The sequence below is a fragment of the Cavia porcellus genome, unplaced genomic scaffold (genome assembly GCF_034190915.1).
Source record: "Cavia porcellus strain 051 isolate PalLab524CR breed Dunkin Hartley unplaced genomic scaffold, mCavPor4.1 scaffold_1, whole genome shotgun sequence".
In the NCBI taxonomy this organism is placed as follows: Eukaryota; Metazoa; Chordata; class Mammalia; order Rodentia; family Caviidae; genus Cavia; species Cavia porcellus.
The window spans coordinates 56,738,717-56,752,490 of NW_026947484.1; the positions used below are offsets into that span (position 1 = coordinate 56,738,717).

The 13,774-nt window shown below is 50.1% G+C and overlaps 1 long non-coding RNA gene across 1 annotated transcript; it reads left to right on the forward strand.

Annotated features, from left to right (window-relative positions):
* LOC106028071 (uncharacterized) lies at positions 1-7,613 on the forward strand. Its single transcript, XR_010047401.1, has 4 exons — positions 1-135; positions 2,034-2,291; positions 4,098-4,200; positions 4,533-7,613. It is a non-coding gene; the product is annotated as an uncharacterized LOC106028071 (long non-coding RNA).
* Positions 7,614-13,774: the final 6,161 nt, after the last annotated feature.

The window sequence follows — 13,774 nt, forward strand, 5'->3', positions numbered from 1 at the left end:
GGGAGGTCAGAGCAGGCTGAGCTAACCATGTAACATCTCAGCAAAGGCCTGCGCCAAGAGTCACGATGGGTACAGGAGAAGCCATAGGGAAGTTGTTTCAAGAAGAAATGAGCTGGGGTGTGGTGGTGCATGCTGGTAAGTGAAGCACTTTGAAAGGCTGAGGCAGGAGGGTCCCAAATTTGAGCCCAGCCTGAGCAATTTAGCTATGTAGCAAGACCCTGTCTCAAAGCAAAAAGTAAGAACAGGACTGGAGTGTGGTCAGTGTGAAGGCCTTGAGTTCAGTCCTCAGTGCTGTCAGAAAGAAAGAGGAGGAGAAAGAGAAAGAGGACAGAAAGAGGACATGCATGTCATGTGTTAGGGTGCCACAGAGCAGGGTCTCTAAGAAGTGTGGAGAGGAGGAGACGCAAGCCAGGGCAAGAAATGCAGTGGCCTCCTGTGGGAAGCAAGGACATGTTCAGTGTCGTAGGAAAGCAGGAAGGAAAGGTGGCCAGGGCTGAGGCACCTTCACAAGTGCGGTGTGGGGCGTTGGCTTGTGACGCTGTGTCGTCCCTGAAGCAGAAGGCAAGGTCACAGGTGACCCTGGAGGAAGGCAGAACGGTGACCTTGTTGATAGGCTGCACACGTGTTTAAGACTTGCACTTCTCACACATGTAAATTATACATCTGAAGAGTAAAAAACTGCTTTGTTTTACTCTTCTGGTTCTAACAAATACATGTAACCCAGTTCTCTAAAACATAGACTGTTCCTGTGACCCCCAAGGAACATTAAAACTTCTCTACTTGTATCAAATTTCTGTATGAATACACTGTGGAATCCTCACTGCCTGTACCAAGACCCAGCATGGTACTAAGTCAGGACTTTTGTCCCAGTTTTGTTGGGCACGTGTGTTTTACTGAGTGAGTAGATGTAGTCGTTTAGTACAGCAGACTAGTTCCTGTTGCCCTATCCCTTCAAATTCTCTGGAGACCATTTGTTGTCTTCTGTCCCCATGAAAGCTAATAAAGGTCACCCAGAGGCCACTCCAGGTGAGCTGGATGGCAGAGTTTGGCCCCACTCAGTTTGAGTATTTATCCTCCTTTTGGCAGAAGAGGCCATAAGACCTAAAAATGAAAGGGTGATGCAATCAGTCCAAACTGAGTCCAGACAGTGGCCGTCAAAAGGAGCCAGAGGTCACACCCGCATGTGCTCGACACACGAAGTCTGTCCACCACGGTGCCTGGCACCAGGGGCACACAGAGGAAAGAAGGCCCCACGGGGAGAACCAGCAGCCGCAGGGAGGCACCGTCAGCTTACGTGACATCTGGGGTTGGATATTTATTGTCACCTAGGCAAGCGCTGTTGCCCTGTGCTGTATCCCTGGGCTGCCCCTGGGCAGCCTGGAGAACTAAGATGCTCAGGTATTTAAGGAGCACCTTGGAAGGGTTAAGTCGGAGTCCCGGGGGGAGCAGTGATTCCCGCTGTCCGCCTTGGTGAGACCGTGATGTCAGCAGCAGGCTGACAGAGGTGCCCTCTCCTCCCCTCCTGGCTCTTCCTCCACACGCTTCCCCCATCCACAGCACCACACATTCGATTTATTACCAGCCATCACTTCCTGCTAGAATGGAAGCTGGTCATGGGGGGTAGAATTTATTCCATCTATAATCTTCAGCAACATCTCACTGCCTACCTTATTTTATTTTATTTTATTGAATCAGAGTCTCACTCTATAATCCAGGCTGGCATAGAACTCACTATGGAGCCCAGGCTGACCTGGAACTCGTGGCGATCCTCCTGCCTCAGCTTCCCCAAGTGCTGGGAATACAGCCCTGTGCCACCACACCCGATCCACTGCCTTAAATGTGCCTTTCCGTCTTCTTGTCTCCCTTGCACATCCATTCTTCTCACTCAGCGTACCCTCCTCAGGTGGAAAATTATTTCTTCCCCTGTCTGGAAGAAAGGACCCTCTGCAGAATCCCACCAGCGCTTGTGTTCATGCTGCTTGGGGTCATTTGTGTGCTGCAGATCACCCAATATGTCATTGTTTCCTCTCCAGGAGCATGTTCTTGGAAATGGGGTTACTCCACAGTGTTTGCCGAGTGACTGAAGGAGTTCCGCTTGGGAGCTGACTAAGTCAGCAGGGAGGGAAGAGGTCACTTTCAGTGGAAAAACCCTCAGTTCCTCTGAGGACATGCAGTGCCTGTGAGTGAAATAAAGATAGAAGCGGAGACCAAGCAAATGGTCAGGAAGGTCCGTGGTCAGGAAGATCAGCCATACCAGCCACATTCAATTGGCTGCGATCGATCTAGCTCAGGTAAGCAGGAAAAGTACACATTACAGGTAACAAAAGCTGGCTTTTTCCTTTCCTTGTTAAGGATTTGATTTTTTTTTTTTTTTTTTTTTTTTTTTTTTTGTACTAGGGATTTGAACTTATAACCTCACACTCAACAGGCAGGTGCTTACACCAGTGAGCAGGATTTGAGCAGGAGAGGGTTAGTGTCTGACTTAGGTTCTGGTTAAATAAAAGATACAGGCAGTCAGGAACAGAAGAGAGAAACAAGTTGGGAAGGCCATCGAGTGGCCAAGGCAGGAGCATGGGCGCTCAGGTTTGGGGTATAGTTTGTGGATAAAGACAAAAAGAGGGTGCGATCATAATTTGAATGTCGGAGGAGTGGCTGACTTAAGATAACCCTCAGTGTTTAGCCGGAGCCATCAGTGAAGGGCAGAGATGTTTGCTGGGGTTGGGAAGGTGCAGAGATCTTTCCAGAGTCCCGGGTGGTGTATCACATTTGCGAAAGCATCAGAGCTCCAAACAGAGGCGCCGCTGGTCAGCGGTGAGACAGGTGAATTTCAGAAGTTAGTAAGAGGGAATTCAGCCCTCAGTGAGAGCACAGGTAGGAGACCTGTTCCTGTTCCGGGATGGCCTGATTTGGGAGTTCATCCTCTTGGCCTCCCGTGGAGCTGCTGGAGCATCAAAATGTGACATGGGCCGGGGAGAAACCCCGTGTTCCTTCAGGATCATTCATCCCAGGTGAGACCCTGCCTGGGGTGCAGGCAGGTGACTGTGCTATCTCTGCCCCTCTGTCCTGGACACCCTTACGCCTCAGGAGGACACAGTCCCACTGATTGCGGGATGTGGCCTATGGAGTGTGGGTGAGGAAAGGCCACCTTGAGAGAGCAGGTGATAGGAGGCTCCTGGCCGGAAGCCTGGGCCACATCACCCGGTATCTGATGATCTGATTATTCAGGATCACTGGCACTCAGCAGCCACTTGCATCACGTTTAGAAGGCTGAGGGCCTGTGCCTCAGGGTTCTATTGTGTAGATGCAGCCAGGGAGGGAAAGGGTGAAGCCTAGCACAGCATTTTAGCAATTGGCAAAGGCTTTGGCCTTGGGCTTTTCTCATCAGGTGTCTTGGCAGAATTAGCAAATAAATCAGGCCCTATGTTCCCATAGCTGATTTTGCCAGAGCTTTCTTTGTAGAGAAGGTCTCTCTCTCTCTCTCTCTCTCTCTCTCTCTCTCTCTCTCTCTCTCTCTCTCCTTCTTCCTTCCTTCCTTCTTATGACTTCACTGTACAGCCCAGGTTAACCTCAGACTCATGGAAATCCTCCTGCCTCAGCCTCCTGAGTGCTGGAATTATAGATGTGCACCACCTCACCTTACTTTACCCCCAGATTTGCCAGGAGTAAGCCTAGGGAAAAAAGGGGCTTTCTAAGGGGAAGCCTTCTGAGCAAGAGTCTAGGGTACTGAGTGCAGAGCAGCTGTATCACTTGAAAGTCCATCTGAATGAAGAGGTGTCAACAGGTCCCCCCTGAGGACCCTGGTGCTTCTGTCCCCTCTGGTTGGATTAAGCCTGGCATCTCCCCTTTCAAGATAGCTGCTCCCCATCTTTGCACCTGTTTGCCTTTGAATGAGGCGGGCATGCTTTTAATAGTAACCAAAAAAAAAAAAAAAAAAAAAGCACAAAAAACAAAACCCACCGAAGAGCTTGGTGATCCTGTCTGGACAAATCTGCCATGGGAACCCCTCAGGCTGGAACTCCTCTTTCGAGGCATCAGCAGTGGAGTTTTGGATCCACCCGGTTGGAGGTCTGAGTCCAGCCTGTTTCTTCCTGCTCCAGAGACTGAGCCCAGCCACCGTAATCGTCCTTTCGGCTTGGATGGGGAGGATTGGTTGCCTCAGAGAGATCAGAAGGATGCACATCAAGGACGCTGTACACCGAGGTGAGCATACTGACAGTTGCAGGGTGCATTGCCAGCCGCCAGCCTGCCGGGAAAGCGGGCTCAGGAGCTGGGACCCAGCATGAACAGGACATGGCACCAGAGCTCTGCGGTCCCATGGCACTGTGCTGTCTGTCACCTCATGGAATGAAGTTTGCTGTGAACCTTGACCTTGCTGGGTTGCCAGGGACCTGTTATTATTTTGTTGATGTAAAAAGAGCATAACATAAAACTAAACTTCCCTGCCCTGAAGACCCGGGGAGTAAACCCAGGGCCTTTGCTTGAGGTCACACAGCCCGCCTTTTCATGTTTCATGATGTTTCATGTTTCATAAGGTCTGCAGCCGGTCAGCCTGCTGGGACTGCAGGCAGGCATCACTGTGTGAGCCGCGTTCAAGTCCGCAACTCCAGGGCACTCAGCACACCCACAGCCCTGTGGCCATCTGCTCTGGGAGCCCCCAGACCGTCTTTCCTGCTCCGGGAGAAGGTGTCTGCACCAAGCCACCAGCCACCACCGGCCCGCTCTCTGCCAATGGATTTTCCCTGTCCCAGAATTTCACAAAGGTGCAATCAAATGGCCTGTGAAGTTGGATTTCTCCCACTTGGGTCACTTAGGGTTGAAGGAGAAACAGCAGATACCCATGAGAATGGCCACGCCATCACCCCCTGGTCTCTGCAGCCTTGGGGGTTCCCAGTGTTTCACGAAGACCCTGCCCTGGATTCAGTGTTGGGTGAATTCTTGGGGAAAAAAACCTCAGAAAGTTCTGATTGAGTCCAGCCTATCCAAAGTCTGAGTCAGAGAGACCTCAGCCTCTGGAAGTCTTGGCTTCTGGGCAGTTCAGCCCTGTCATCGCTCTCTCTCTCTCTCTCTCTCTCTCTCTCTCTCTCTCTTTCTTTCTCGCTCTTACTTTCTCTCTCTCTCTCTCTCTCTCTCTCTCTCTCTCTCTCTCTCTCTCTCGGCTTTTAATTTTAAGTTTTTCCAGATGGATCAGGCTAGTTCAGGCTGGCCTTGAAGTGGGGGCGATCCTCCTGCCTCGGCCACCGGAGTGCTGGGGTTACAAGTGTGCACCACCACGCCTGGCTCAACCCTGTCATTCCCTAGGGAAGGCCCAGGATTATGTCTGTCGATTACTGTAAGACACATACAACCGAGCCGAGTGTGATAGTGCATACCTTCTTTAATTCCAGGGCTCGGGAGGCTGAAGTGGGAGAATCCTTGCAAATCTGAGACCAGCTTTGGCTAGAAAGTGAGTTCAAGGCCAGCCTGAACTGCATAGTGAGACCTTGTCTCAAAAAGAAAAACAAAGATACAACCCTCCTTCCACATATTTTTTAAAGTTCCACTTAGGTGTAGAAGGTTCCAGGGCTTAATGACAGACACGAGGTTCCCAATTTCAAGCTCACTGGAGGAAAATAGGATTACATGAGGCTTAAATTAAAATACGAATCCCAAGCACTGTGGTGGATTGAAGCGCAGGAGCCCTGGGAAATCCCAGGCAAGGAGGGAGGTGGGGGTTGGAGGGGAGTTGTTCCCCATCTCCCCTTCCCCAGGGCCTCCCCTCCCCTAGAGCCTCCTGACCCCCAGAGTTGCAGTGGGTGCTTTGCCAGCAGAAAATAAAACTTGGAGGAGGCAGAGGTTTCCAGAACACTGAGCAGCTCCTGACCTCAGAGCCTGAGCTAGTTTGTTATCAAAGCAGGACCTGTTCCCGCGGGCCTCTCCTGCTGTTCCAGGTCCACCTGGGCCTCAGACCACACAGTGCAAAGGTCCAGATGGCACGGAAGGGCCTGTGGCCCCTGCTCCCGACTCCACACCACTTGACCCTCGCTGGTACCATGGGCACAGCTTCCTCTGGCCTCGCAGGTGCTGGGGGCCCTGGCCTCAGAGAAGGCAGGTTCTGCTGATCCTGCTCTGTCTCCAGCCCCCCATGGTCCTGGTCCTGCCGCCAGGCCTCTTGAGGCACAGCTGTCGCCACCGGCTCTCTATCTACGCTCAGAATCAGTTCCCAGCTGGGTGCCTGCAGAGGGTACCTTGGAGTTCTCCAGTGCACTGGGCTGTGTAACATTAAGTAAAAATGCCTCTGGGCACAGCCTCTCCTCTCCTCCTAGGGCACTCTCAGGAGTTGCTATTTGATTATCATTCCCCGCCCCCCCAGCACTGGAGGGTGAATCCAGAGCCTCTGCACCAAGCTGCTCCTCAACTCATTTCCTACTTTTGGTTTGGAAACAGGAACTTCCTAAGTTGCCCAGGCTGGGTTTAAACTCAAATTCGGGGATTACAAGTGGGCACCATGCCGTGGGCCCCCATGTTATGTCTGACATACTCAGAAACTGGACTTTGCTAAATCTATGAGCCTGTTTTACCAACGTTCCTTTATTCTCAGCCAAAATCTGCTTTTGTGTAAGTTCTACCTGGTTGTCTCACTTAAGACTCAGAGCTGCACAGAGGGTCTAAACACCCAGAAGCCTCTCTGATGCCCTGTGACCACTGTCAGGATGCACCAGCCCTCCGGGGACCAGGCGCCTACCCTACTTCCGCGTGAGTGCGGTTCCCACACTGGCTGCTCTGGAGAATCCTTAGGGCATCACCACGGGTCACTGACATCTAGGACAGAGCACCTGGAGAAATAATGATGGGGCCGAGGGTGATGGCACACCCATCATCCCAGAACTTTGGGAGGCTGAGGCAGGAGGATCCCAAATCCAAATCCAGCCTAATTAGGAAGATCCTGTCCAGGAAAAAGAAGATGTAGCTCCATGTGGAGCTCTGGGTTCAACTCCAAGTGTTGAAAACAATGAAAACGAATAAGCAACCTGTAGCAGAAGGGACGGGCTGAGCTAGAGGAGCACTTCCAGGCTGTCACTACCCTCAGCGCAGGGCCAGGAGACTGTAAGACCACACCTGTCGTGACCTGGCGGGAGGACAGCAGAGCCGGGCAGGTGACCCATGGTACTGACCATTTAGAAACGGAGACAGGAGTGCTGAGCTGCGTTCCTCATACCCTTGCAGTTGCCGAGACTCAAGGCTGGGGTAACAGTGGGTGTTAAATTAAAAAAAATTACAACCAAAGCCACGTGGCTGTGAGTCCCCCCAGCCCTCCCTCAAGGGTCTGTCCAGGTGCGATGCAAGCCCCAGCGAGTGTCACTGCCCAGCACCGCCCAGTGGAAGGGCAGCTTGAAAACACACGATGCTGTGTCCACGTCCACCTCACTCCCCAGATCCACCACCGTGGACTCCAGCTCCTCCCCAAAGTCATAGTGACCCAAGCAGGACGTCAAGGCAGCCACGTCAGCGTACTCAGGACCCTCAGGAAAGAGGATGCCCGGGCTACAGGAAGGGGTGAAGGACTGAGGATGAGTGTGCTCGGAGAGAGGGGACTCACAGAGGGGTCTTTTACCATAATAAATCTTTTAAAAATCGCTAACGTTCACTGCATTTTTTCCCTCATTCCATACTCAGAGGAAGAATGCTGAATTTTCCCCAAAATTCGTCCCACAAGGCTAAAGCATCACACATTCTCTAGAGATTCCTGCCCAGGAGGCAGAGCCCGACTTCAGCCCTGGTCTGCAAGTGCTGTGTCTCCCCAGGACCCCGTGCCAGCCTGGGAGGGGCTGACAAACAAGGACAAAGTACCACCTTTGTCCCCAGGCCCATGAGGACTGGCACAGGGGAAGCTGTGGCAAAAGAATGCAAAGCCCTTGCACCCTTTCCGTCCCAGCTTCCCCGAAATCTTCCCTTTCTCCTTCCCAGCCGCGGGGTCGTAACCTAGGCTGCCCCGTGGATTTCTGGCTAAATCACGAATGATGATTGAGTGTGGCTGCGGCAGGGAAGCTTTCCAAGTCTTCTTCTCCTTTGCTCTTTCCAGGGAGTCTTCTGAGGACATTCTCTGGGTGTTCTAAGAAAACACCAGTGTCCACTGTTTTTATGAAGTTGCAGCCAGAGAAAAATCTAACATCACCACCTACAAGTACAAGGACCAATTTTTTTGCACGTGAAAACTTTAATAAAAATGACTCTGTGGGGTCAGGGATGTAGCTCAGTGGCACAGCACCTGCCCGGCAAGTGTGAGTTCTGATGTGAGTTCTGATGCCAAAATACAATAACAAAAATAAGAAAAACCCAAGATTCTTCCACAGGATTTCTCCAAGTGGAAGTCCCTGCTTCCCAATCTGACTCCTCCCAAATTAAAGCATCTATTTTAGAACAGAAGAAAGATCAAGGACATGCAGAGTCCTCTATTCTATTCTATTTTTTTCTCCTTCAGAAGTGATAGGATCCCCCATGCAGTCCAGGCTGGAATTGTACCTGTTATATAGCCCAAACTGACTCAAACGGGAAACTGTTCTGCCTCAGCCTCCTGAGTGCTGGAATTAGAGGCATGCACCACTACACCTGGCTAGAAGCAGATTCTTCTAATGAAGCAAGGCTAAGTGAAGAGGAGTGTAATTTTGGGTAAAAGAGTGAGAGGTTATTGCATCACTGGGAAATGAAAAAGGCAGGTTTAAGGTGCAGTCACCTGTAGTCTCCTGGGAGCTCTGTGTTAGGAAGAAACTGAGGCCCATGCCAGCGCCCAGGCATGACTTGCAGCTGTGGTGAACCCCACAGAGGCAGCGTATGGAACGTCCTGAGACAGAATTTCTGCCTCCAGCAATGCTCAGGAGGCCTCATCTTGCATGGGAAAACACGATTAAAAGCTTATTTTTTTTTTTTTTTTCCTGAGCTTCAGTTTGGAATTTCTTCTTTGCTTTAACTTCTTTTTTCTTATCTTTTTGAGACAAGGTCTCGCTGTGCAGTTCAGGCTGTCTTTGAGTGCACTTTGCAGCCCAGGCTGGTCTTGAATTTGCAACAATCCTCCTGCCTCAGCCTCCTGAGTGCTGGGATTACAGGCATGCATCACCACAGCCAAATGCTTTAACTTTTTGGAAGTTGTTTGGGAGAGTGATTTAAACAAGCAAACAAACATTAATGTAGTAGCCTCAGCAGGGTGGTGCAGACTTCTTACCCCAGCACTTCTGAGAGGCTGAGGCAGAAAGACTTCAAAACCCAGCGCTGCATGGGCCATTTAGAGACTGGGAGAGGCCTTGTTTCCAAATACAAAATTTCTAGAGGGCTGGGGTGTCACTGGGCGGGGCGATGGCCAGATCAACCCTCAGTATTACTAAGTTTTAAAAAAACTATTGTTATTATGTTTCCAACCCAAAACCGGATGTTCAGCTAAGTCTAAGAGACGTAGTCTTGCTTTCCAGTGACTTGGCTTTGCTGGTGTAATTTGCAACAGGCTTCTTCCAAGGCTACGAAATCCACATTTATTGAGTGCTGCCTCTGGAGGGGACAGGACCCCTTTCACTCAGCAGCCCGCTATGTGCTCCTTTGGCAAAGGAGAAACTGGTATTTAAGAGGTGAGATCAAGGTCTCCAGCCTTCGAGCCTGGTCCTGCCGATCCACACAGCCGGAAGCAGAGGAGGGGAGAGAGGGGAGCTAGAAAGCGAATTTTGCTGACAGTTGGTCTATTGTTCTCGAGCTCACGGGTTGAGCAAATCTAATTCACACCAACAAAATGCTGCCTTTTGGAAAACCAAAATCCAAACTAAATGCAAGGTCTAAAGATAAAAGACAAGCAGGGGCTCCCCAGACAGGAACAGGTTTGAGATCTTGTGAGGTCACTTGTCATAGAATCAGGTCGGTTCAGGAGCCTCCCACGTCAAGCACTTGGTTGAGACGTTTGCTTTACCTTCGCAACCTTTGAGAGGTGAGGCTGTGGAGAATTTACTTTGTGAAATAGAAGGGAAATTTCACAATCAGCTCTCTCAGCCTGTCAGCCGATGGGACACTTCTCACTTTCTGCAAGGAAGGAGAAAAAGCTCAACTTAACTGGCTGGGAGAAAGCAGAGGGCGCCAGCCATAAAAGAGCATTAGTGGTTTTCCTTAATAAACGCAGGATGTGGAAAATCAAGCAGGGAGAATCAATCAGACACAGGAAGCGATGGCCCTCGTGGCCGGTGTGTCCTACGGGGACATCGAGGCTTAAATATTGCGTGATTTCTCCTAGGTGAGAAATCCACAGTGTAAATAAAGAGCAAAATAAAACAGACCTGCTAGGAAGGAGGAAGATGGATCTTTTACAGAGGGGAAGGGAGCAGGAGGTGGGGGGGCCTGAGGTGAGAAGAATCATGCTGTTTGGGGTGCACGCCCCAATCCCCCACGTGGGATGTGACCACTATCTACCTCAAGCACGGACCAATAATAGTTAAAATTTGAAAAACTAAATAGAGGACATAAACAAGAGTAGGATTTTCTAGCCTTGGTGCAGCTATACCTGCCCAAGGTGAGCCGGAGAGCCGTCAGCTTTGGACGTTATGAAGGGGCAGGTGTGGAACTCAGGCTGACTTCAAGGCTGCTGGCCCTCAGTGTTGAGGGGAACCCGCAAGAGGGGTGTCCTGGTGGAGAGAGCTGGGGCTTCCCGAAGCTTTATTCTCACCATGCTCTCAGCCTGTGCAATTGATTTGCTGTGCATTCATGGATGGAAATAAGGGCATGCAAAGCGCATGTTTGTGTGCATGAAGATGTGTGCTGCGTGGTAGGAGTATATGGTAGACAAATACATGCACGATGTTAGTAAAAGTTTGGCTTCTATTTATAAAGGGTAACTGCTATCACCAGTAAGACTGCTGTGTTGGTCTTGTTGAAAGATATTCTCTTCCATGAGCTTTGGTAGCAGATTATTTTACAGGAGGGTTCCTTCCCTCTCCTAAATGTGGCTGATTGTGGTGAGTTTCACATTTTCTTTTTTTTGAAACAGGACCTTGCGGGGTAACCCAGGCTGGCCTTGAACTCACCAAGATCCTCCTGCTGCCTCAGCCTCCCGAGTGCAGGGATTACAGCCATGTGGACACCACGCCTAGCTTGGCTGCAATTCTATTCTACACCAGTGGCAAACCTGTCACTCTTCCTCTCCCTACGCTGGATGGTTTGGTCACTGCTGGCTGAAAGCAGATCTGGACGCTCCAACACTTACCAAAAAGTATCATTCTAAAAGGTGACTACGATCCATCCCTTTATCTCATGACAGTCAGGATCTTTACTGGGCAGCTGGTGTTTCCAGTTCATCCATGGCCTGGATCCTATCCACCTGAGTAAGAGTCCTAGCCATTCACCAGAATCACAGCCTCCGAATTCAGTAGAGCAGTGTGAATCTGCTTTGAAATATTCATGCCAGCCAGGTATGGTGGCACATGCCTGTAATCCCAGCACTCAGGAGGCTGAGGCAGGAGGATTGTCATGAGTCCAACTACAGCTGGATCACATAGTGGGTTGGCCAGCCTGCACTACATAGCAAGACCTTGTCTCAAGAAAACAGACAAAAGAACAAAAAAGAAATATACATGATGTAGTTGTGAAAACTTTGAATTTGTATATTTTCTCTCTCTCTCTCTCTCTCTCTCTCTGTCTCTCTGTCTCTCTTTCTTTTTCTTATTTTGAGGCAAGGTTTCACTTAGTGACTGAGTCACCCAAGCTGGCCTTGAACTTGCATTCTTCCTGCCTCAGCCTCCTGGAGTGCTGGAGTGACAGTCCCTGCTTCAGCAGGAAACACTTTTAAGTAGGTTTCCCCAAAACCACAAAAGCAAGCAGAGATCCCGCCAGCTCTCTGCTTGGCGGCCAGTGGGCAGTATTACTCTCTGGGACATGCTGGATGAGACTGGCGGGCAGAGGTGTAGCAGCGGGGACCTAAAGAAAGTCATTCTCAGAACTCAGTGTGACCTCAGGCCAGCTGTGCCCTGGGCAGCAGCTGCAGGAAGGGCCTGGTCGCCTGGCCTCTGGGGGACAGAACTGGCTCCTCGTGGCCCAGGAAACTTGGTGCTGTCTCCCGTGGGAGCTGCCAGCCGGGAGCTGTGTGGTCTCTGGGGATCCCCCAGGACAGAGGCCGAGAGCTGAGGGGGTGTGACACAGTCACAGCATTGTGAGGCTTCTTTCGGCCACAGTGGCAGGGGTGACAGACCTGTGGGGGCGTGGTGAAAACGCTTTTCATCTGCAGAATAACTACATGAGAAGGGGGACGCTGTGGCACGCGGCAGGACTCCGGGGAATTTGTCTGCTCCAGGGGAAAAGGAGGCTGAAAATGGGTCATTGAAGAGGGTCTGACCGATGAGACAAAGATTTTCCCTCCCACTTAGAGGAATCTGCAGAGTCCTCAGCCTGGAATGTTAAACAGTGACATTCAAATAGCATGGACAAATGCTTCTCGTTTGCTTTTCTTTTTTCTTTTTTGAGTTTAAAGCAGTGGCACATGAGCATGAAGCAGACCTAGCACTGCAGCCAAAGAACTCTCAGGACCGGAGAGAAGTCTTTCCATAAGACACCAAAGACCTAGCTGGAATAAATGTAATGTCTGTCTTGTTGGCTTGCTTTTTGGTTTTCGGTTGTTGGGTTTGGTTTTGTTTCCTTTTGCTTTCGCTTTGGTTGAGAGAGGTCTTGAGGCTGGCCTTGAACTCACATCAATCCTCCTGCCTCAGCCTCCCAGGAGAGTGCTGGGATTACAGGTGTGCACCACCACACCCAATATATTGGCTTACTTTAAATAATACAAATAGACAGCAAACACCCCTGAAGGATCCTGGTGAAGGTGTCTGGGACATCAGTTTTTTCTCTCTTTTCTTATTTTGCTGTCTTTTCCCCTCAATATTTATTTATGGGAGTTTATAGGAATGCACTGTATTACTTTCCCCTGTTGTAGAGTTGGGAGGGATAGCAGGGAACGTCTATTGTTCCCTTTTCCCAGTAGTAACAATATCATCCCTAGCTACAAAGTATCTTAAATTGTGTGGCTTGGTGGGGAGAACCAGACACCTCCTGTCTGGCTTCTTTTCTGTAGCCACCTGCAGCCATGTGCACACGTAAAAGGGGACACATTTCGGTACTAAAGGAACACTGGCAGAGTCATGGAAAGGGACCACGTTTAATCCGTTTAATCCATTTCCCAGCCAAGTCCTCCTTCTCCAAGTCCGCTACAAGTGTCTGAAAAGGATACTGGGCCTCTTCCTGTCCAACCCAAAAATCCCCAAAGCTGTGCCTTCCTTTGCTGGGCGCCGCTGTAAGATTTCCTGTCAGTGTTCGAGCATTTTTTCTTCATCACTCTCATCAATGCATTAATTTGAGATAATCAAATATTTATCCTGTGATCCAATGCAGTAGACACTTTTCCTAGTTTGTCTCTCTGCCTTGGACATACAGAATTAGGGGAACACAAATAGAATTAGGAAATTAGGAGTCATCTTTGTTTTATGTCTCATGAAAAACAGAATGGAGGTAATAACGTTGTTTAATCCTGGTGGGGTGTAGGATTGTACACCCAGCACCCTAGGAGGCTGAGGCAGGAGGATGCTAAGTTCAAACCCAACCTGGACAATGTAACTTATCAAGACCCTGTCACAAAATATAAATAAAAAAGAGGTGGATGGGATGAGGGTTACCAAGGCTTGTGCAAAGGCCCTGGGCACAACGCATTTTTTTCCTTTCTTTTAAAAATGTCTGTGTATTACTGGGGATGGAACCCAGGGGCACTCTATTACCAAGCTATTGCCCC